This window comes from Taeniopygia guttata, chromosome 1, assembly GCF_048771995.1.
Source record: "Taeniopygia guttata chromosome 1, bTaeGut7.mat, whole genome shotgun sequence".
Classification (NCBI taxonomy): Eukaryota; Metazoa; Chordata; class Aves; order Passeriformes; family Estrildidae; genus Taeniopygia; species Taeniopygia guttata.
In genome coordinates, this window is record NC_133024.1 from 3,946,222 (window position 1) to 3,971,284 (window position 25,063).

General features: G+C 40.8%; 1 protein-coding gene across 1 annotated transcript in view; it reads left to right on the forward strand.

The window, feature by feature from the left end:
- Nucleotides 1-21,907: 21,907 nt before the first annotated feature.
- Nucleotides 21,908-25,063, forward strand: part of PHLDB2 (pleckstrin homology like domain family B member 2) — a 79,380-nt gene continuing 76,224 nt past the window's right edge. Inside the window, exon 1 of the mRNA XM_072916883.1 lies at nucleotides 21,908-21,929. The gene's annotated coding sequence lies outside the window, so the exon portion shown is untranslated. The remainder of the gene's footprint in view (nucleotides 21,930-25,063) is intronic.

Sequence of the window (25,063 nt, forward strand, 5' to 3'; positions counted from 1 at the left end):
CAAAGTTCTTTTAAAATGGTGGCTTGTTTTACTCCCTATGACCTGTACCCAAAGCTAACAAACTTTACTATTTCTTCTGCATCCTTTCTATGGATAAGGTATAGGATTTTGATAAGCTCAGTCTTCTCATGCCCTCAGAGACTGTCAAGGAACTGAGTACCTGTGCAAAAGTGGGGATGCAGCAGGCTTGTGGCTTTTCACAAGAGCCAACCTATTCCTCTAGCTCAGGCAAGATGTGCTACAGGAATGAAACCACTCCTGCAGCCCCTGTGGGCTCCTTCTTAAGATTCAGTCAGGCAGATACCAGATTTCTGCAATACTGATGTTATCACTGTTCACGCTGCTCTGTTTTGATTCCAAGCACCTCCCACATTCTCAGAGCTGGTTTATGAGGCTTTCACCACTGTGCCCACATTCTGGGGTATGTTGGGACAAGGCTGGGATTCGTGCCTGAAATGCCTGGTGCATACCAACAAGCCCACTCCCACTGCCTGTCTGGAGGAAGCACTGGCAGACCAAAGGGCTCTCGTGGCCTCTGATAAGCTAATTACTGGTGGCTTAAATGTTTATGGGGTGGAATGTGCCTCCCATTCAGCATCTGACCTGTGCTGAGGAGCTGCCTTTGGCATCTTGTTTCATGGGTGAACGGTTTAAAGGGTCTGTGCAAAGCTGAAAGTTGTTTGAATGATGTGTTATCAGTGCTCCTTTATAACACCGAAGCTTCTTTGCTGTCTGATGTGAAATATTAATAAGCCAAACACATTGGAGCTGGGGATCTAAGCTGGTCTGGCACAAGGGTTTCTCATTTCTCTCCCTCTCAGGATTTTCATAGAGGTGCACAGAGAGAAATGAAAGAGAAAACAATTTCTATTTCTGCTCCTTGTTTTTCCCATGTGGGATGTGTTTGGAGAATTGTTTACCTGGAGTGAGTGCTTGGTTGGATTCTGGTGAGGATTGTTTGAGCCTGATGGCCAATCCAACCCACCTGGGGCTGGGCTCTCAAAGAGGGTCATGAGTTGCGTTAGAGAAAGTAGTATGTAGTTTGAGTATCCTCCTTTTATATAGTATATTAATGTATTTTAGCATAGTTATAATAAAGAAATCATTCAGCCTTCTGAGTTGAGTCAGACATGCTCATTTCTTCCCATTGGGTTCTCCTGCATTACAATAGTCACCCCTTCAAACCCAGTATTTTCTGTGAGTGATTGTGTTGTTGCTAATTACAAGGTAGTCATTGTTTATATCCTCATCTACCCTTCCCGCTTCCTCTTGGAAGAAGGACGGGCACAGCTCCAATCTCCCTCAGGCAACTGGAGGCTGTGGCTGATGGTGGTTGGTGGCACCAGCCAAGGCATGACACTTGCAAGGGGAATGTCTGAGTTGGGACCTGGAAGTAACCCTCCAGATCATCCTGACCAGAGCAGGACACAGAGGAACACCCACCATGAGGAAGGGGAGGCTCCCAGGGTGAGCAGTAGCCTTTGGGAATGAGGTTTTGTGCAATGTACAAAACCCCCTTATTCTGCAGTAAAGTAGAATATGAACACCATCAGAACAGTTAATTTGAGATACATCTGCGGACAACTGATTTGAATTCTTGAATCAGGGAGTGCCTTTTGATTTTAGTTTTCCTTAAAAAAAAAAAGAATTGTTTTTGAGGAAATGAGAAGAAAGAAGGGAAGCATGCTTTTCCTTTGGAAACAATAATGAGGGATTTGGATTATCAAATAGCAGCTGTGTTGATGCAGACACAATAGCTGTCTGTCAAGAGCTTGCAGATGAAATTGCTGTGCTTCTATCTCTCAGCAAACACTGGTATCCACTGTGGAAGAAACTGATGATGCCATGGATGAGGTACTTCCTTAGTAGGCTTCTCCAGCATTATAGCTTAACATGCTGGGAAAAATTTTGATGAAAAGATTTTCTGTAGAATAGAGAATGCAGATTTATCAAAATTTAAATACCTTCTATGAAACTGTGGATCCTGGAAAAAAATTATTTGGGGAGGGGAAAAAAAGAGTGATTTGTTTCCTCTGGTGAAAGTGAAATGTCTATACCTATGTGTATAGACTATGTGTTTGGGAAAGTTGTGTGTTTCATTTGGTTTGTTAGAGTATACTCAACCCCAACTGCATTGGGTATCTTAAGGTGGATTTGCAAGTGAAGAAAGAATGTTGGCCACAAGGTTTTGCTTGACTGAAATAAAAAATGTGAATCTAAAAGATTTTTATTGATCTTAGAATTGGGAATTTTTCAGTCTTTTTTGCTTATTAAGACTGAATTATCTTCAACATCGCAATGATTTTCAAGTACAAATTCTTGAAAATCATTGTGATTCTTGACTGGCTTATCCACTATAAGGAATTTCATTCAAGTAGCTACCTAACTGCTAAAAAGCTTTCAGGACACTAGTGTTTTAACTATTTAATTTAGGCTGCTAATCTCTTCCCTTGAAATAACACCCCCTCTCCCATCACAGTGTTCTGCCAGGAGATGTTTGTACCACATGGAACAGGCAGAGAAGACAAAAGCACCCCAGCATCACATCTGAGCTTGGCTTGCTTTAGATTCTTGGGAGAAAAATCCTAAATGGTGCTGCTCTGGCAAGCTATACAAGATCAAACCCCCAACCTATGTTAACATGAATATAATTTCCTTTTAGCTGCATCCTGCAACACAAGGGAACTTAAAAATCATCATGTTTGTGGGCACCTCTTGGTATACTTGATGTGCTCATTGTCCTCAGACACGTAGGAAATACAACATAGATGCAGGTTTTTGTTGTGTTGCGCTGGTTCTGGAGGATGCCACAGTCAGATGGGATAGCCATGAGAAGAAAAGATTCAAAGTATGTTTGTGATGGGGAAATGAAGTGTGAGAGACAAAGCAGGAGGGCAAATAAGTCCCTGACCAGCATACATTGCTTTAGAAGGAGTCAGTAGAGACTCCCTGGCAGCAGGACCCCTGGCTTCCAGCAGATTGAAAAATGATTATGGGCTGAGCAAAACACAGGGCCTGGGAAAGGGCATATTCTTCAGTAGGTTTGGGACAGTTATTTCCCTCTGTCTATTCCTGTCTTGTAAAAATACCTTAAACTGGCACCAGTCTGTAGCCACTTGCAGCCGATGTTGCATATTTTTCATGTTCCACATTTTGAAAATGTGACTCAGAACTGCCTTGATCTGAAGTGTATGTTTAATTTTAAAACTGGGAGGAATGGCTTATAAGGCTTTGTGTAAAAGGAAATGTTTTAGGATGCTGTTATTTTTAAACTTTATGGCATTGCAAAGTAGTGTGAATCAAGTGCTGATTCTCTTGTTCTACCTAGAAATAGGAACGTCTGTATTGAAGTGTCAAATAACACTGAAATTTAGAAGGTTAAACTAGGAGCAAAAAGGGAGTTGATGCAAGTAAAAAAATAACGTTTTCTAAGGATGCAGAGCTGTTTAATCAGACCTTGTACTGTATCTGCATGTCTTTTTCTGCCTGAAAACTCTTTTTATCTATTGTCCAACTTTAGGTGTGATAGTGGGAGGAAGGTATTCAAAGTGATTTAATTTTTGTCAACGAAATGCAGTGAAAGGGTGGAGAAGATACTGCTGCTCCCCAGAGAGAACTTAGAGGTGATTACAATCTTGCATAGACCCCAGAGGTTCCATGCAGAGGAGCACTTGTGGCAGGGAAAGCCACCTTGGGAGATTGCAGAGGTTCCACCTGTGTCGTGGATTGAGCTCTACTCTTCCAGCATTTTTATGGAAATAGTTTTATTAGGATAGTCACACAGTGATGTGCTCAGTGTTTGTTGGAGAATGGAGATGGGAGAGGAGGTGTCAGAGCAATGATGATGGGCACTGACATTTGCATGCAAGCCCAAAGGTATTACAAACCCAAAGTACTATAAACACAGAGCTGAGATTGCTCTGTTGTCTGAGCAATGAGCAGCATGGCATGGGGGGAAGAATTGTGCCTCTAGCAACAAATGTGAAGTCAAGATGTGCAAATTCCCACCCTGGGAATTGTTGTTCTAGAGTATGGAATGGCTATTAAATAGCAGAGATTAAAAGCTACCTCTGTGTTTAAAAGGTGTGTAAATATGTAAAAAGTAAAAAAGATGATGCAAAAGAGTGTGTGACTTATAAGGCTGCATTTCACAGATGCAAAATGTACCACATTTTTGCAGATTTTTTCCTAGTACTGCTTTCCTGTTACTAGATGGTGGAGCTGTTCACTGGATCTGCTAAGGAGAGGTGCAGTTTAAATGTCCTGCATAAGTTGATTCTCAAGCATCACATGGCAGGGCTCGGTTTCAGAGCACTGAATTCTTCTTGCCAGGGAGATTGGCCACGGCTGCTTTCAGGTGTGACAGAAATGTGGAGTGCTGGGTGATGAGCTTGGTGTTGATATTGATATTCCTTCCAATATCCTGTTGATATTGATGTTGATATTCCTTCCAGCTGGTCCAAATCTCATCTTTGTGCTTACAGGGAAGAAAGCTGCTCCAAAGTATCCTATAGACTGTGTGAGGGCAGGATGTGACAGGGCTGGGACAATGCTCAACAAGAATGAACTTCAGGTATTCCACACTGTGGTAGACAATATTGAAATGGCATAAAGCCTGTTCTTTAGCAGACAGAGCTCACCTATTCCTGATGATGGCCAAAACAGGAATATTGAGCAATGGCAGGAAATCCTGCTGGAAGCAATGGAGCAGCATAAATGGCAGTTTTGCTGCTGACAGTTCTCACTGTGGAAATGCTGTGCTCTCTTTAAAGATTCTCAAACAGACCAAGTTACTACTTTATTGTCTATTTCTGACACTGGGGAAGTGATGTGCTCACCATATTATTTTATGGAGTAATATGTAATGGTGTTAAACATTTAGCTATAGCAAAATCATCAGATTTGTGAAACACCGAAGTTTACACTTGAAAGGAAAAATCTCAGGGCAGTAGGCAGTTTTTTTAATCTTAAAAAAAAAACCTCAAAAAACAAAAAACCAAACTGCAGTAGGCAGTTTTTAAATCTCTTTGAACCTGTAAGGTTCTAGAAGTTTTCATTATGACCAAATGTCTCCAGACTTCCAGCTTTAAATGCCTTTTGCAGTCAAAGATAATTGTTTTCTCATGCAAATCAATGAGGACCATGCTTACTTTGGTCCTCAAAATGAAAGATCCACCGAGTAGTGTTAATGAGAAATGATGCTAATAGAGTCAACAAGGAATAGTTTCTGTACTGCCATGCTTGGCTGTGGGAGAGAATAGTACAACTGTGAACAGTAAAACAGAAAATTGCTGCAGAAGTGTTTAACTGAACAGTTCTGGAAATCTGGAGAGGTTGAGTTTCTGTGAGACTCAGGTGATGGAATGTTTTGTGTGTGTCAAATAATACTTTTAGATCCAGACCTCTTAGAACTCTGGTTTTACTGTGCTATTATATTTCCCTTGGAAGTAAATGGGAAATAAAACCAAGAATGTGCAGACCATGTTGATCATGGACACTATCAGCTGATGTTTTTCAACTTGAGCTGCACTGTATTTTTGGTACTGTTCCTTTCTTATTCTTTTGATGCTCTTCTTGGATCCTGGCTTTGTTGAAACTGGCCAAGTTGTTGAAAATTAAGCCTTTACACGGGGTGCAGCAAGCAAGAATGTTTTTGCTCCACCCAGCACAAACAGCAGACCTGGCCTGGCTGTGCATGTGGGAAGGGCAGCAGGACCTTGTGTGCCAAGGAGCTGTGAGGTGGGCTTGGTCCTTGTGAGCACTGCAGGCATATTCTTTCTCTGCAGTTACTGTGGGCTGGGCTGTGAGCCAAAATTCCTTGAACTGCAGGGGAAAAAAGAGTTTTGTATGATGTACTACAAGAAGCAAATCGAACCTCTGTGGTCCTCTTGAAGAATGACCATTATGATGAGGGTGGTGAGGCACGAGCATAGGTGTTGTGGATGCCTCATCATTGCCAGTGCTCAAGGCCAGGCTGGATGGGGCTTTGAGCAACCTCACCTAGTGAAAGGTGTCCCTGCTGATGGCAGAGGAGTTGGAACTAGACAATCTTTAAAAACTCCTTCCAATTCAAACCATTCTATAATCCTATGAAGAGCATCTCGGGACCTGTCTTTCAAGGCATTGGTGGTAATAGGAGGGCAGCTTTTGGAAGAGAGGGCAAAAGTGGCTGAAAGGGAACATGGGATACTTGTCACTTCCTCTTCTGCTTGGTAAATTCATGCTTGCTGAAGTTTTTTTTAGTTTTCTGTCAGAACTCTGCAGGAAAAAAGGCTTTGATTGTTCCTTTTCAACATCACAGTAGTTTACATCAGTCTTTAAAAGAGCCAAATGTGGGTGTGTCCTTTGTTAGTCAAACATTCAATCTAAATGTTGGTATTGTCTTGCTTGATAAGTCTAGGGAACTATGATCTAATCAAATGTGTAAATGATCAGAGAAGTGGTTTTCAAGTACTAGTGGGATCATCATCCAAATGAAAATATTCATCAGTGAAGTCTGAAGTCAGTATTTTCCCTAAAGATTTGGATGATGGAACAGTGATTCAGGATTAAATATATTTGATAAGGTAATATTTGGGCTTGAGGTGGGGCTCAGGATTTCTAGGCAATGAGTTTCTGGTCCAAAATAACTGAAAGAAATTGACAAAAATTATTTGAAAACAGATTATGTTGGCCAGGGAAGATAAATGTGAACTTCTTCACTGTAGCATGCAATAATTGGTCAGTTGCTCACAAGGTGGGAAACAAATTAATAGATTGCATTTCTGCAGAAAAAGATCTCAAAATGTCAGGAAGATGATATGTGGGTAAATATATAAATATATGTGTGTATATATATATATATATATATATATATATATATATAGTATTTTTTTCTCATAATATAGTTATATTTATCAGTAATATATATTGTGAGTTATTCCACAAGGTCAAGCTGACAGAGGTGATAATACATGCAAAGGGATCCTGCTCTCTCTAAAACCCAGCTGGAGAGGCTTGAAAGGATTAAGAAGAAAGATTGGGGCCTTACACAGTGAAGAGAAAGACATGGGTTGTGGAATTTAAGGGAAGTAAGGCTGAAAGACACCAAGTGAGTTGTTTGCAAAGACAAAAGCAATGCTCTGTTTTCTGGTCCATGGTGGCCACAATGGGCACTGAGATGGCTTTGCTGAAAGCAACAGTGGTGGAATAGGCAAGTTGCAGATTCTCTGTTCAAACCATGTAGGTGACATCTGTCAGGGGTGGTGTGTACTCAGCTGTATCTACCTGGGAACATGACTGTGTGGTGGGAATTCAAAGTCCTGCTTTGTGGGAATCCAGGGCATCCCTCTGGCTGCCCTGGCAGGTCTGGGACCCTGGCAGGGGTCAGGAACCCCCCTGGACAGAGCCCCCAGAGACACTGGCTGTGATCTCTGTCCATGGAAAAGAGTTTGCAATCTTACAGGATGAATTACCAGCTCTGAGTGTTTGATATCAGTAATAATTAAGTGTGGCACGGGTGCAAAAGTAAAATTTTAGGATTCTAGATTAGGGGTCCAAAGGGGACAAGATGGAAGAAATTGGGTGTGCCTTGTCCTTTTTCTCCTTCTTCATGCCCTCCATGTTTCACTGTGGTGTTGGCATTTTTCTGTTGGTTCAGGCTGGGGACACACTGTCCAACGTAGGTGACAGATATTGGCACGTTATTGTAAATCCAGCACAGGTAGTTTGTGGTATTTAATGTTTGTAACATCCCACTGAGGGCAGAGCCCCACACGCTGCCCTGCAGGACAGAGCTGCGGCAGGGCAGCAGAACATGTTAGAGATAAACAGAATAAACAACCTTGAAACCAGCACAGACGAATTATGGCTTCTTCTTTGGCAGCAGGGCTGACAGACAGAGACTTTCTACAATCTCAGAATCATCAATACCACAGATTCCAACACTGCTTGGTCTTGTGCTTCTGCTCATGCTGGGAGGTGGTGGGGGAAGGAGGAACCCTTAATCTGTGGCAGTCTAACCTTTTGGCCAGTGTTTGCTTCTGCCTCTCCTCAACCTCATGCTTCTAATTCCTGAACTCAGACTCTGCTCTGCCTGCTTGTTGACATAAACTCTGCAGCCAGTCCTTCCAGGCAGGGGCTGTGTTTACCTGCCTGTTTATCTGGCATCAGTGGGGCTGCAGCGTTGATTGGCCTCCAAGCATAAACAATAACCATTGTCAGAGCAGATTATTCAGAGCAGAGCAATCTGAAGTCATTTGGTTATGAAGAGCTCCCCAGAGCATTACTGCTTGCTGTGGCCTAGAAATGTTGGCAGGAAAATCAATTACATGGTAGGATTTATGTGGCAAACTTGTGGCTGTTTCCTTGTGCAGACAGCACATGGTGTCATGGAGATGGCACCTATTGTGTGAAATGTTTGTGCAGCCTTCCTAGAGGGACCAAACTCCAGCCATGGGAGAGATGGCTGAAAGCACCCATTTGTGTGGAAAGGGGGTGATGAAAACAGAGTTTTTGGAGTTTATAAAGTGAGATGATATGAACAATAGTTGCTGGGGAGGGAGTGAGATACAGGAGCCAAAGATGCAAGGTATGAAGCCGAGTGACTCCAAACATGGTCTCTGAAGGAATGGCAGCTCTGTTGCTTGAGAGCTGAGTACACAAAGCACTGAAGAATTCTGAGCTGTTTGAAATGGGCCAAAAGCCTTTTTCTTTTTCCATTTCTCTGCCTTGCTGCTTTCTACCTCTGATGAACGTTCCTGCCATATTCTGCTTGCTTTTTGGTTGGTGGGGAGAAACTGGGAAAAGTCATTCCTATCACCTGCCCTGTTTCAGAGAGCTTTGCTGCTGAAGGCACAACATCTCTTGAATGGGGATTCAGGCCCAGGAAACTGCTGTTATATTCCCCATTAAAATTGTGGAAACTGCTAAAGTCCTCAGCTGTTTTGCCCTGTGAGTTTCTCAGAGCTGTAAAGAAGAGTCACCTGGGACAGTAGACTGTAGGTGAAAGAAAGAAAAATAATTGTAAGAAAAAGATTCTTTATAAAATTTTGATTTCTCCAAAATAGCTTTAAAATGCAAAGTTTGTACCTTCTTGTGTCAACCAAAACCCCCCAAAATCAAAACACCCCAAAATGTCTAAAGACCTTTATGGATACTATGCTAAATCTTAATCTGAAATGATAATTCTGAAATTATTAATCTGCCCCAAGGACTAAATCCATCTGAAGATGATCAAAGCCATTCTTCCAGTGCATTCTAACTAGCAGAGCAAGGGAATTTCCTAGCAAGTCATTATTGGTATGTGAAAGAGCAGTGTGTTGAATATCTAAAAGGTATGCTCAGCTTGGAGCAAGGAAACTTGTCTTAATTTCTGCTCTGGACAAGTTCCAGAAACACAGAGCTAGAAAAGTAAAGCAGCAAGAGGATAAGCATGTCCAGCACCCACATCTCCCTCTGGGGCAAATACACGATTTTTGACCCTACAGCAAACAAACCACTTACAGAGTTATGAACTTGTGTGATCATTTCATATGCAGTGAGACACAGTTTCTTTCCTAATCCATATGGTGATCAGTTTAAACCATGAAGTGTGAAATGTGATTACCCTTGTCCAGAGGTTGAATTAGGGGGCTTCAAGGAAAGACTCATTGCTCTGGATTGCATGAAGAAGGAGAGAACAGGCACAGAGACTTGATGCTTCTACGTGTCTCTGTGAGGCAGGGCAGAAATATTCCTCTTCCATTTATTCCTTGAAACTCAAGTATGGTGAAATAGATAACATTCCCTCAGCAGGGCTTTAATATAGATCTGCCATGCAGATGCAATGCACTGACTTGGAGCCCTTTCTCCTACCCTGTCTTGAAAGGTTTTCTAATAGAAAAGCTTTGTTGTTGATCTAACACTGATACTTTTCACACTACAAGACTGAGAAATTCACTTTAGTGTTGCATAAGCTTTCTTTTGAATCTGTGCTGCCATTGGAGCTGTCAGCTTCACAGAGAAACCCCACTAAACTGTATGTAAATCTAGAATGTGTAAACGAGAACAGATGAAAACCAGTGGTGCTTTCATTGAAACACCTAGTGTGATTTTCTGTTGCTACTTCACTTGCTTTGCTTTTGTAGACTGAATTTCCATAGTTTTTAAACAGTTATGGTAGGCTTCTGGAAAAAGAAGAGTCACTGTCCTGCTCTGTGTGAAATGCTTTGGTTTTAAGTGTGGTTGTATCTTAGTGCAGTGGCATCCCATGATTGCATTTAGAGAGACAAATCCCATCACAGCTCTGTGCTGTAATTGCCTGCTTGCAAGTACTTGACTCTGCAGTTGCTTGGACTTGGACATGTTATAATATTCATGAGATATTGATGGTATGTATCAAAGGAAAAGAATTCATTCTGCTAGCCAAGTCTGGAAGACTTAAGGAAATCCACACAGTACAAAAAATCTCAGCTTAAGTTTGGTGGGCTGCTAATAATACATGATTGGCTTATCTGAGAACAGAATGGTGTTCTTCACCTGCCTATAAAACTTACACAGTAAATACATTAGAACAGTAAAGTAGTCTTTATGCTTATTCTCTCTTAGAGGCTTCTCTCTTACTGGTCTTTGAAAACAAACTTATTTTCAACATTTCAGTATTCACTCCATGCAAGCTATTGTGTAGACTATTGGCAAGCTACCTACAAAGAAATTCCAGTCTGGTTGCCTGTTGCCTTTTTCTGTCATATTATTGATGTATTAATATCTTTCCAAGCATAAGTCTGTGCACTTTGAGATCTTTCATTCAGGGTGTTTTTCCCGCAGTCTGATGTGTCCTTGAGGGAATTCTGGAGGGATGCTGGAGAGCTGTTGTCACACTGGGTGAGTCTCACTGCTGAGCACAGGGATTTCCACTTGTGAGATGGAACCTCAGACCTGCTTCCTTGACCCAGTTCCGTGACTTTGCTGCTCAATAAGAAAAGATGTTGGGAGAAACAGAGTGGCTTTGGGCTGGGAGCCAGAAAAGGTGGGGAGATCCCTGTGTTTGGCCTGCTGGGGTTTTGGGATGTCTTTTAGTGAGCTTCCCTATTCAGCAACAACAGTGTTTCCTTCATTCATGCCCTGTCCTAGCTTTGAATGGCCAGCATGTGGCCCAGGCTCTGGATCCCATGCTAATTAGAATATAAAAGGTTCATTGTTTATTGCAAAATAAGCAAGTACAGATAGGAATGATATAACTTGAGCTATGAATCACATCTGACTCACATAAAGGCTACAAGTCCAATTCTACTTTCATCTGTATCAAGTGTTGTTCTGCTGTTGGTGCTAATACATACAAAAACAGGCGTTAGTACAAGAAAGCATTTAATGTGAGGTATTCATCTTATCTTGTTTCAGACTAGGTATTTCCACTGTGTCATCACTTGTATTTAACAGTTATGAAAACAGTTGAATATGGCAGAGGGGTTATTTCTCATCAGCAGACTTTGCAGCCAGCCTGACTTCAGATAATAAATCCCTTCATAGCGTTAAATATTTTCCTATGGAGAAACCAGTTATTAACTTTTGCCTTCCTCAAAGTTTTAATAATATGCTGCATACAGGAGATATCTGTGGTTTGGATAGAATAGAGATGAGAAGAAATATAGCAATTTATTTTTTACATATTAGGCAATATGTCTGGATGATGGGGGATGTAATGGAATTAATTATGTAGAGCTGCAGTGACAGCTAAAAAACAGAGCATACAAATATGGATGTATCTTTTGACTATTGCTAGTTCTAGTCACCACAAATAATAGTAACTATAAAGCTGGACCTGTTTGGTTTGTTCATTATTTCCAATTACCTCTAATTTCTTCCAGATGTATGTGGCATTAGTCATTTTTATACGGTGTGTATATATGGTTTGCTTCATTTTGTTCAGATTATTTGCTATTTGTACTGTGGGCTTGGTTTAGTAATCCTGATTATGCTATTTTTATTTCCTTACTACATGACCAAAATGCACTGGCAGAAGAGCATTAAAGAAAGAAAGGAAATGCACTTAAAATCCATAATCTCGTTAATATTGATCACTGTTTTAGGAGCCATGAACAGTTTTATAAATACTTGATAATCTCCAAATATTTTCAAGCCTTTAATATTCTGATCTGGTAAATGAACGCAAATTAAGTTACGGGTTTAATTTCTTTTTAAAGCCATGCTTTATTTTAAGCTTTCTTTTCCCATGCTACTGTATTTGATGAAATTGCTGGTAGCCACAGGGGCTTGTGTTTGTCACAGGCTGTCATTTTCCACAGGAAGCCAGGGGCCTTTGGATTCCTGAGGCTGGGAGCTCTCTTGCATTGCTGTGTTTGTTCCTGGGGTCTCTTGCTGTGTGCACAACCACACTCAGCACTGCTGCCCTGCCTGCTTCTCTCTTTTGTTCTCGTGGCAGGAACTCAAGTGTTGGGCTTGCATGGCCAGGGTTTGGTGGCTGGGGGGCTACAGAAACCTCCCCCATGTCTGATGGAGCCAAAGGCACATGGCCCCAGGATGGACCTGCCATGGATCAATGCTGAGCCCATTGATGCTGACCTAGAACAGAGACTAAGTGGAGCTAAAGAATAAAGTAGGGATTTATTAGGAGGCCTCAACAGATCCACCTCGGGCAGCACAAGAGCCCAGCCAGAATTACACCCCAGGTGAACCCAAAATGGTCATAAAATGGACAGCTGATCACGGGGTCCATTAGTATATTGGAGCTAATTGTCCAGCCCCAGCCTATTAAGTCTCACCTTTCTTGTTTTTCTCTCTTCAGTCCACCGTTGTTTATCCTCTTGGGCTTGAAATTTGGATTGCTTGACCTTGGGTCCTTGGCTAGAGAAGGAATTGTTTTGCCTACCTACTCTGTGAAGAGAGCTTACCACCCCTAAATACGAAGCTTGGAACTACACATTAAAGCAGCACAGAATCAGAAAAATATAAAAGCTAAAACCTAAGGCATCACCATCAGTGGTAATAGTAATACCTCTGTGACAACATGTGTGAGAGAGGGAAAAAATTACTGTGCAGTAGCAAATTGCAGCTAGAGAAAAGCAGAGTGAGAACACACTGGTATCAGCAAGTACCACCTTCCCACTTACATCCTTATCTCCTGCCCTCCACCATCCCCTAATCATTTGCTGATACATCTTCATTTAGAAGTATGGTTCTTAAAATTAGTTTACACCACTGTTAAGGCTGATAACAGCAGCAGCTTTGGCCTCTGTGCTTTGTGCAGTAAGGAATGGTTGTTGGTTCAGGCAGAGCTTCTGTAACATCTGACATGCAGCATGTCTAGAAAACCCTAATGAACCCTAATAACCCATTGCTCATCTACAGATGGATGTAGAAATGAGGAGATGTCATGGACCTACCTGGAGCCTCAGCTGTGAGCTTCTCATTTTTGGTACCAGACTTCCATTTTCTGCTTTTCTTGAATCCATGAAAGAAAGTTAAGAAGCAGCTGACATCTGTCTTGCACATCTCTTCATGTGTGAGTAATGGATCTAATCATTACCAAAGGAGACCTTGAGTGGAACAGGCAATAGGGAGGCACAGGCTCAGCACTTTGCAAAGATTTTGACTGTCTAGCTCCTTGGGATGTTATTTTATTTGTGTGGCTCCTAAATTTTAGGGTTAATTATTTTAAATACAAGCTAAGCAGGATACATAATTATATAAGTCCCTTAGCATCCTTTGGAAATTTTGCTGCTAGATCCCACAAATTCCAAGAGGAAAATACAGCTTTATAATATCAGGCAATCAAATTAAACTTTACCCTAGAAGAGACCTCTTTTGTTATTTCTGCAACTTTGCATGATGTTTGATGTATGCAAGCATAATAAACCTCCTGCAGTGTCTCAGCTGTAGGCAAATGGCTCTGGCTCTGAATGACCCAAGTGGTTTTCTATACTTGAAGGACAAATTGTATGATTAGACAACTAATAGTAAAAACTTTGCTCTTCTCCAATGGAGTGCAGCAGTATTCAACTGAATGTATTGCTCATTTGTCCCTTGTAGTTCATTTTTCTTTCTTATGCAGTCAGCACTGGTTGAGTAATTATATTTTCATATGAGAAAAGCAGCTCCTATTGCAGAGTCACCCCTTTCTGTAGTCCCATAGGGAGAACATCTCACATTCATTTCTCCTTCCGAACCTACCTGCAGAGGAGTCACCAACACAAGATACTGCAATTAGCTCTTCTTATTCAGAGAGGGCAATTAAGCATGTGATTCTTCATCTTGTAAAGTGATGTTTTGTCTTAATGGGCCATTTTGCAAACAAATTCTGATGAGCATGGAGCACAGAGGTTCACATGCTGCAGCCATAGGTGGTAAATAGGGCAAAGGGATATATGGGCAGTAGCAGTCTTTCCATAAGGGCATATGATGTTGCTGAGGGAGAAAATATTAGCCCTGAAGAAAAAAGTAATCTTCCATTCCTCACTGAGTACTGATATCCAGAAGTAAATAATTGTTTCAATCTTTCCAGTCATCACTTTTGATAATATGGGCCTATCTGTAAGAAGCAGTAGAACTTGCCTAAACACACTCAGGTTTTGGCAAGTCCATTCTTCTCCTTAGAAAGAATGATGTGTATTTGCTGACTTATTTGGCATAGCTACTTGATTATTTTACTTTGTTAGATAGTATTTACAGATGGTTTTGAGAGAATATTTGTTTTGTGAGTTTAAACATTCCTTTCACTGGTGAAGGGAATAAATATCTGGAGGAGGATCTGTCATCATTCTTCATTAATAGAGCAAAATCCAATGAAAAGAGTGAGGCTGGACCTTAGTATGGCTGCATTTATTCTGGTCCTGTGAGGTATTGCCTGCCTAGGCTATCTAGCTTGGGTTTCTCTTGCAAGCAGAACATCTGCCCAGTGCCTCCTAACCTCTAGGGATGGCTGTTTCTGATCAATTAAAAAATATGTTTGAATCATGAATAAAGAGTCACTCAGGAAACCAGTCTTTGCAATTTTATAAGAACTGGAGATACACCTGCATAAAGCCTGCAGACAACTTAGGGTTTGAATCTATAGGAACATTCCTTAGGCTATTTCTGTTGATAGATGATTTTTGAATAGTAACTTCTTAACTTGTAGAAGATTGGTTTTCAGTTTTGAATATATATATATATTTTTAGCCAGCTTTAAACTCTGACACGTCTAACACATTTATCTTAGTATGAGTCTTCTCATACCTCCTTTTCTCTGCACCTCTAGAAGATATTCCAACAGGTCTGACTATATTATTTGGACTCATAATTGATGTCAGTGAACAAGCAACCTGTGCCAGCAAGGATCTGCAGAAGCAATTATTTCATGCTGTCACTTCCCCCAGGGAATTAAAATCCCCCTTGGACCAAAGTTATTCCATGGTATGGGAGGGGTATCTGGCAGTTCACAAAGGAAACAAAAAGGGACTCTCCTGACACAGCTCCTGCATACTGTATTGCCTCTTCTTCAAAAATGTATTAGTGTCACTGGTCCCTGATACATCCTGGATAGAAAGATCAAAGATGAAAAAGGGGAGTATGAGGATACTGGTCCTGTAATGTAACCTAGACAGTGAAATTCCCCTATCCTTCCCTTGCCCATGAAAATAGCTGTTTACAATTTACTTTGAGTATTGTGACTGGAAACTGCACATGGATTAAGTGTAATCCACAAAGAAGTCACTGCTGCAGGCACAGGCTAAAATTGCATGGCATAATTTTGTGATGTGACAATTGGTGGTGTCTTCTTAAAATACACTGTAGGGTCTGGGTTTTCAGAGGGAAAGTCTTCAATGCTGTCTGAAAAACAAAAACGTCTGAGCAGTGTTGCATATGGAAAATCAGAGCTCTAAACTCACAGGTACTTCAGAAAATATGGACTTAATTATTAGAAAATTTATTCTTCATCATTTTATTTCCAGGGTTAATTCTCCTGAGGTCACCACTAACATAGATGCTGTCAGTTTTTCAATTTCACTCCTGTTGCTGTGGGCACCTAAGCAGTGTGAGTGTTGTAAGATTTCAAATTCCTGTAGTGTAAAGTAAATCCCAGCCTTTTTTTTGTAAGGTTTATTTGTTCTGACTGAATGCAGAGAAAAACTGTAGCCTTTGGTTTAAAAGTTTGGTTACATGGTGACTTTTGGCAGTCTTTTTCACAGAACCAGTCACAGAACAATTTAGGTGAGAAAAGACCTCTGAGAATGAGTCCAACCTTTGGCTGAGCCATTGAACCAGATCATGGCACTAAATTTTTCTAGACTTCCCTTTTCCCTTTTCCCTTTTCCCTTTTCCCTTTTCCCTTTTCCCTTTTCCCTTTTCCCTTTTCCCTTTTCCCTTTTCCCTTTTCCCTTTTCCCTTTTCCCTTCCCATCCTCTAGATTTTTTTGTATATCACAAATCAAAATCTAAGTGAAGTGTAGCAAGACTTCAAAAATATTAGTTTTTCCAGATGTGACACTTGAGCAAAAGATGTTCAAAGAAAAAGCCTTTGGCTTTCTACCAAAATGTCAATGACATTTGTGATGAATTGTAATAAATTTTGTTAGTTGCCAAAAACTAAATTGGAAAAAGAAAGCATTAGTAGCTATAGAAAATTATTCTGACTCCTTGACATTTCACTGGATGATAAGGTCTAAATTCCCTACTCCAGCTGATGCAGATCCATAATAATTCTTCCAAAAGCAATACCTAGCTTAAATTTACATATTTACAGGCAAGTGAATGGCATATTGCCCAAGTAATTTCTGCAACTTTGATGAAGATCCCAGTTTTCTCAAATGAATCACTTCAGATTAAACTTTTTAAATGTTTTTAAATCTTTTAAAATGTATATTTATATTTTAATCATTTCAAGTTGAAAGTACAGAGCATTCTGATTGTGGAAAATAAAGCCATGGTTTAATTGATACTGGTTACATACTGCTAAATATTTTCTGAAATGTAATAATAAGTGAAACAATATACTTAAGAAAAAGCTGCTTATATAGAGTCACACAGATGTATAATATACTGTGAATTAAATTTAAACAGCTTGGTTGCAGGAGTTGAGCATTAGGAGTCATAACCAACAAGTAGGCAGACCTTAAAATGGCATTAGTGAAATTTCATTTTGGATTAATCTCTGGAAGGACAACCTGCTAGTTAAAAACAGAATACTGGATGTTTGTCTGTCCCCTTAGAATCCTTACAATGGTTCCTGGAAAATATGAGTTATTTACTTCAAATACCCATAGTAATACTTTACCAAGTTCCCAGGCCCAGCAGGATGCACCTTGAGCTCACCTGCTGAGATAAAAACTAACATTTGAAATTCCCCTAAATCACTCACTTGTCACTGGAGCAAACTGCAGGTCCTGTGCTCCTGGCAGTGTTTCCTGGGGCTGCAGAATCCCTGCTGGGTGCCTTGTGAAAATGCTCTTCTCCAAGTGGTTCCTGCTTAGAGATAACAAAAATCACAGAGCTTGGCTGCTGGAAATACTGATGGAGAACTCCATCCTTCTGTAACAGGTTCTAAAAATATCATTATTTTTGTTTTCTAAAAAAATTCAGTGGTTTGATTTTTTTTCCCAACAGAACGCATTTGAAGTCCACCAAAAGGAGCACACAAAGTGAACTTGTTGGCCCTTGTTCTCTTGTCTATTTGGCCTAAAATGGTTTAGCAAATTTCATCTGAATTTGTACTTTTGGTTTGAATCAATTTCTCACTATTGTGTACTAATACAATGTGCCAGTACTGAATAAGAAAAAAATTTTATTTATGCATCACATTTCATTAAGCAGGAGTGTAGACCGTGCTCTTGGATTAAATTATTAAATATAATGTATAATACAAATGACAGAACTAGCAGAGTGTATATATATATTTAAAAATAGTATTTATTGTATATTAAACAAGAAAAAAACACTTCAGCCATTATTAATACAGAGAATAAAATCAGAAAGCAGAAGGGAAAGTGATACAAGGCTAGGTTTTTAAATATTAGTTTAAGTTAATGATTCAACACCCAAATATCTGTAGGATAGGTTATGGTGGGAGAAGAAACCAAGTGATGAAAAATCAGTGGCTGATGTAGTGTTAAGGCTTAGAATCTGTGGCTCCTGGCCCCCAAAACTCATCTTTGGAAGGAGAGTAGGGCCCTTCAGTGAAGCTGTGCTGGTTTCACTGGGTCCTACTGGCATGAGGCCTTCTGGAAATATTTTCTGCTTTGGTGCCATTTGGGTGTCTGTTACTCTTAATTAAGTTTCCACACCACTTTGGTGTTTTGCAGAAATTTGAGAATAAAAAACAAGTATCTCATCTTTTGGGGTTTTTTTTCCACTTGATTTTTTTTAATAGAAACCAAAAGAACCTGCTTTTCAGTTTTAGTTGTGGAAGAAACTGGACTTCTCAGAGGGACAAAACAGGAGAGTATGAGAAATGGCATGTTTTAGTACTTGTGTGTTTTACAGCAGATGAAGATGACAGATATCACCTGTTTTCATTTAGAAGCATCTTTTAGTTAGAACTACCCTTCTTTCAGCATGGGCTTTACCCTTATGCAGCAATTAACTGAGTAAAATGAATTAATTTAAAAGGTATGGCTTGTATTAGGCCACAGAGGACAGTTTTTCATCTGGATCTTCAAAGAGTCTTTGACCTGAGCAATATATCTCATTCTTCTGCTTTATATTCAATCCAGTGTTCATTCCATTTACTCACTGCCTCATTCAGATTCTGAAACACAAACTATTCTTGTTCACCTTGGGCTGTAATTTCTGTACCTCTGCGGGGTTTTTCCCCACCCAGCCAGGAAACAAAAGACAGGGTGTGCTTTTAAAGGCAGGAAAGTAGCTTTAAATATCCTGATGGAAGAGCTGTGAGGTTTATTTATTTTAATTTTTTTAAAAGGTATAATTTCTTTCCAAATGTGTGCCTTTGTGAAACGTTTATTTTAGAGTCCCTTTCTGAGTCTAGAAGTGAAGCTTTTTCTAACAACATAAGCAGGACTTCCTTTTCTTGTCTCATCCCCTGCCTTCCTGGGGCCTTAAAAAGAGCATTTTTCCTGTAGAATAAATAACTTAACCAAAATAGATATATAAACCCACTGTAGAACTGTTTATAGTTGAAACCCAACTGTTATTTTGCAGCTGGTCTCTGTAGTTTATGTTGAAGCTCACAAAAAGTTGTCAGCTTCTCTGAGATCTTTGTATTACATGTTAGTTCCTTTAAAATGAGAAGTCAGCCTTCCTCCTGACCTTTTTAAATGCCAAGTTCTACAAGTAATAAGTATAGAAAGACTCAATACTTCGTGAATACTTAAAATGTGGTCACCAGGTAGACTTTTTTAATTGGAAGTTGCACCAGAGGCAGGAGCTGGTGTCAGGCTGGATGCAGCTCTGGCAGCCATCAAGGTGATGAAGCAGAGGAAAGTGGCCAATGTGACTGTGTGCTAAAATAATACAGACAATGAAAAAGCTCCACATAATTATCATTATTCCTGCTCTACTAAGATATGCTGCTTTGCTTTTTTGCATTTTTGAGGTGGGGGAAGAGAGACAGAGACATGATTTACAAATTAATCTGTGCAGGACCTTTTGTAGGTGAATCCAGGACAGAGCTAGCATTTTGTAACAGACTGTAGTTTCTAAGCTAGAGGTCATGGTCATAAAAGGTTCATGATCCTGGAGGTGATGTTATGTGCCTAGGAGCATGAATAAGAAATGTATTTACAGAGCAAAATTTTTTGGGAGCAGCCCTCTCTTTTTGCCAGAGCTACTTTTAGGTTCCTGACCACAAGAAAGAAAAGAGTGGAGACAACTGGAAAATTATGTTGCTGTTCCAGTTCAGGTGGTGTTGTCAGAATATACAAGACCTAACAAGATTAGAGGAGTTTTGCCCTTTAATTTGAACAGATGCAAGTTGAAGTTACTAGCAGATCTACATCATCACTCTGGTTCAGCCCTGAGTCATGGGATTATTACATTCTGCTATACTCATTTTTGATGAACTACTTTGCTTCTTTTTTTTTTGTTGTTTGTTTTGTTTTGTGAGGGTGGGTTAAACAAATGCTAATTCCTCAGTGAAATATTTCTCCCCTGTTGAAACTTGAATGGGATATTACAGAGTGCAAGATCAGAAACCACCCTTCACACAATAGCTGTGCCAGGAAAGCAGATTGCCGAGGGGTGGGTAACGTGAATGAGAGGGACAAGGGGGGGCTTTTCAAGAGGCCCTTATATTTTGATGTTTCTTGTCTTGTGATATTAATCTAATTTATTTCTTTTTGCACTGAACCAAGTTGGATGTCACATATTTCTTTAATCCAAGTTGTTAAAATTCCCAGCTCTTGCTCACGCATGCTGTAATTTCTGCTTTTCATTAAGGTTATTTCTCTATTTCATGTAGTGGAAAAGAGGTTATTCACATCACAGCTTTCCTGCTTGTGAGGAGCAGATGGGACTTCTAGCAGTGTCTACCTGAGTGCTAGAGCAAGTCCAGGACCAGGTCATGACTCTGGATTTTGACAGGAACCCGTATGTTCAGGTGCCTACAAGGCCAGGTAGGAGTGCAGAAACTAAGGGAAGGGACAAACTCAGTGTAGAAAGAACCTGTAAGTTAGTTGAAGGGTGCCAATAGGATTTTGATAGAAACGTCTAAGATTTTCTTGTAATTCCTATCCTTTAATGAAGAGAAGCATTTTTCCCAGGATAGGGAACAAGATGCAGCTAAAGCAGGCTTGACCATGGTTGCTAATGCAAATGGAAATTGGATTTTTTTTTTCAAGGCACTATATTCAAAATAGAGTTTAAAGTATGAAGAAAAATACCATTCTTGATTCTTGCCCAGCGCTGATCTTCCCTTTGCATCTCACCTGCATTTAAATCTATTTTGCTTTCTCTCCTAGAGATCCAATTCTCCCCAAAGCAGACTACATAGTTATAGTCTGCTATAAGACTGCACTACTCTTGGAAAAATCTGCATACCTTAGTGCTTACATTCCCCTGCTTTTGCATTTGAGCTGAGCCCCTGACAACTGAAAATATTTAAAGAAAAACAAAACCCTAATGAATGTGAAAGGCATCTGCACAAAAACACAAGCCCTCTTTTTCTGTCTCAATTGAAATACATTAAAAGCTTTGTATAGTCTATAAAAGTAAACACTGCTACTCATTCCCTCTATGCTGTTTTGCACCAGTTTTGAAGGTCTTTGAAACTGTTTTTGTGTCCTTATTCTTTACTAATTAGGACATTTCTATCCTAATAAAGATCCCTAAGTAAAATTTCTGTCTGTGTCTAAGCTCAGCAGCTACGTGGTCACATCTCTCTGTATCATTTTTCCTGCGAACTTTCCATTCCTTCTCCTTTACTTGGAATAAAATCAAGCATTCTGTTAATGGCCAGAAGCCTGCAGCAGGAGGGTCATACCACAGCTCATCTGGGCCCGTGGATGCAGTAGGTGAAATGCTATCAGTCTTCTGGAACGGTGATGAGTATCTGTAAAGTCACTTTCCTGTAACAGAAACTAAGTTTAAGAGCAGGAAAAGCATCAGTCTCCTTCATGACTTCTCTGTTTTTGCCACATAAAGTCAACTGGCTGTAAGCTGTGGGCCCAGCTTGGCTTCAAAGTGTGCCTGGCTCTTCATTCACAAACTAAATGCTCTAGAGAGCTGCCAAACTGGGGAGATTATTTTGTCTCATTTTCTGGCAAGCTGCGACTGCGTGTACCACTTCATTTATATGCTAATGGAGGCCAATCCTCCAAATAGGCTGCACACAATATCAGTGTGACTTGGCTCTGGCTGTATGGTTATCCTGCCTTCAGCAGCCTCGGTGTGTGTGCTCGGAGCTGGACAGGGTTTAATGTGTCTTCATCGATGAAGTCCTGGGTCCTGACCCTGCTTTTTGGAGAGTGGCAGCTGAACTTGAGGAGTCATTCAGGTTGAGGATTACCACGTCTTGTGAAGGTGAGCTCATGGCACTTCTTGAGCGGGACTCTGCGCTTTTGAGGTGTGAGGAGATGTTGGTGTTTCTTAGGTCAGCCGGTGTAATGAGAGGTTGCAGAGGGCACAGCTAATTACGGGGACAAGGTGTTGACAAGCCAGCTGAGTTGAACAGCCAGTTTTGTTGTCTCCTCTTGAGCATTGCAGAAGCTCACTCTCTCCCAGACTGCCCATTACAGAAGCATCCATGCTCTGTCAGCCATTCCTTGAGGAGTGTTGTATTGTTACGGAAAGAGCAGATACAAATGTGTGCATTCAAGGCTACTTTAAAAATATATATGTTAAGGGTTCCATTTGACTGTTTTGGACATCATGAATTCCAAAAGTCAAGCATGGACTATTCAGAAAGTGGATATATGGCTCATGCTGAATTTTACAGATTGAATATCACTGAGTGCCTCTCAACTTAGCTTGGGAAATTAGTACCTCATGCGTTAAGACAGGCATGTGACACATACTTTGCCATCAACCCTGGACATCAGGGGATCACTCTAAGTTCTGAAATTTCTATGTGATATGATTTCCACACTTTTTAAAACTGTCTTTTAGAAACATATCTAAGTGTGTTTTTAGAATCTCATTAAAAGAGAACTGAGTGCTTGAAAATCAGAAAATTCGCAGCTGTCAGTCACCTGTGTGATTCCTCTGTGGGCCTACCCTGCATCACATGCCATTCTGGACAACAGCAGAATAGGAACATGGAGTTGCAACATGTCTAACATTTAAAAACTGAGTGCTTGGGCTGCATTTCCAAGTGCTGGTCCAGGTGTCCAAAATGGGGCTGCTAGCCATAGCCTACTGGAGAGAGAAAACAGCCCAGGAAAGCGGCTGTTGACAAGAACAAAAATGTGCCAAAAATTCCTGTGCTCTCCCAAGCTGACTGCATGCTCACAACTTTGCAATAAGGGATTATTTGAAATCAGGATTCACTTGCATTGTCACTTTGTATACTGGGGGATTTGCTGTTCTCTTCGGAGTTGTATCAGTGCCCATCTCTCATCCAGGAAGGAGAATCAGTTCAGCATCAGCTTTCTCCCCTTCCTGAGGCAACTCGAACTTACACCCCCTGTGCAGGATAATTGGCTTTTCCAGTTAAAGAATTGACAAAGAGGCTCTTCACCTCACCTGTGGATGTGAAGTCATGATTTTGCCAGAAAGGGAAGACTCATCAAGCCACAGAGCAAAAAGCCAGAGGTAGCATGACTGCCTTGCCTAGTGATGAGGCAATTTCCTGGGATGGAGCAGTTACAGGATCAGGTACTTCCCAGAAGTATCTAAGTGTTTTTGCAATCTGCTTGTCATTCATCAGGTAAAACTTCCATGGGATTTCCAGAGCCTGCCCGTGCATTCACTTCTCTTTGTTCCTATGAACTGCTTGTTTGCAACAGCATGCTGCCTCCAGGTTATGACCTGTTGGTTGACAAAAATAGGTGCCAAGTGAGGCTCCTGCCAGGGCATGACTGCCAGGCTGAAGAATTCCAAGGAGGTGGCTCATTTATTTCCATGACACTGTGCTCCTTTGTGTGGTCCGTGGAGCAGGTCTTGGCAAGCAGCATTGAAGCAAGCCTCTGTTTAAAGTGGAAAAGCTCCAAAGCGGATAAATTTCCTCTGTCAAATGGGTCAGAGAAAGGACATCCCCGCTCTAGGCCAGGCTGGTGTCATTAGGTGAAGGAGGATTGTTCCTCAGCCTTGGAAGTGGCCCAAGGTGGAGCTGAGCACTCAGAAGCTGAAGGGGATGGTTGCAGAGGGCAGGATCAGGGTGGAGGATCAGGAAGGAGAGCTGGCTGCTCACTCAGAGCACCTTCCTGTGCTTTGGGCAGCCCTGCAAGGGGCAGCAGCCTTTGCCCCATCAGTCTTTGTCCCATCAGGTGTCAGCTTCTGCCCAGGAAGCAAAAGCAGTCAAGAAACCTGGACAAGCTGGGGAGAGAAGCTGGCACAATTTGGCTTCTAGGAGACTCGTATTTGAAGAATCATCCAAAAGTCTGAAAATACCCTATGAACAATGGAATCTTAAAGGTTTCTGCCCAAACCCCATTGCTACCAGTGCTGCAGTTCTGTTACTGCTGGAGTACAATGCTTGCTCCTCAGCAGTATTGAAAGTCTGAAATTTATTTATTCAAAGCTGGAGTGAAAAGAGAACTGTTTGAAATGTTCTTTTTTACACATATATTTTTCTTGTTAACTTAGTTGCACTAATGTTTGTTTTTGGATGCTAACAGGATGTTTTAATTAATGAATATTTGTTTTGTGGTATCAGGCACTGACCTGATGCAGGATCCCACTTAAAAGTTCTGCCCAAGTTGGACCAGAGGTTTTTACTCCAAACCCACTAAGATAAACAAAGCAGGAACTTGAACATGGGTGTCCCAATGTCAAGAGCTTTCCAGAGAATGAAGCCAGCTTCTACTCATTTCATAAAAGACAGTTTTGACTGAAGGGTAAACGTTTCTTTATTCTGGCTGTGCTAGAATGCTATGTATCTTACCACATTAGGGCTAGCTGACAATACAGGTTAATTTTGAAATGAGTAGAGTTGTGTTTCACAAAGTTATGAATCTACAGTTAAGGCAAAATCCAGATCTTTCAGCAGACAGCCTGTTGGCAAACTTAACTGGAAAATAGCTTTTGCCGGGGATAGGAAAATGATTTATAGAGCAAGAGGTAGAGTGGAACAGGTCCTTTTCCTGTAGTATTCAGAGTCTAGTTCTCTCAAAAAAAGGGATTCACTGCATTTAAATACAGGGTTTCATTACTGTAAGAATGCAGAGGAAGGTGGCCTGCAGCTCTAGAAGTTCCCTGGGAAGAGAATTGTGTATCTGAGCAAACTTGTAATCCATGGTTGGTGTCCTGCTGAGTAGTTCTGAGGAACATAAACACAGTGGCTTGCTTGGGTACTAAAATTGAGTATCTTGTGATGCTGGCAGTTGCTGAAGGTAGTGGGTGTAACAACCACTGTTCATTTAAATCAACTGCAGAGTGCAATTAGGCTTTAGGGAATAGATAGCTGAAACAATAGGAGCCACCACCCCAAAAATGAGGGTATGTACAAAGCTGTTTAAGAAAGTGTTGTGTAGGTGGAGGGTTTGACAGCAGGCTGA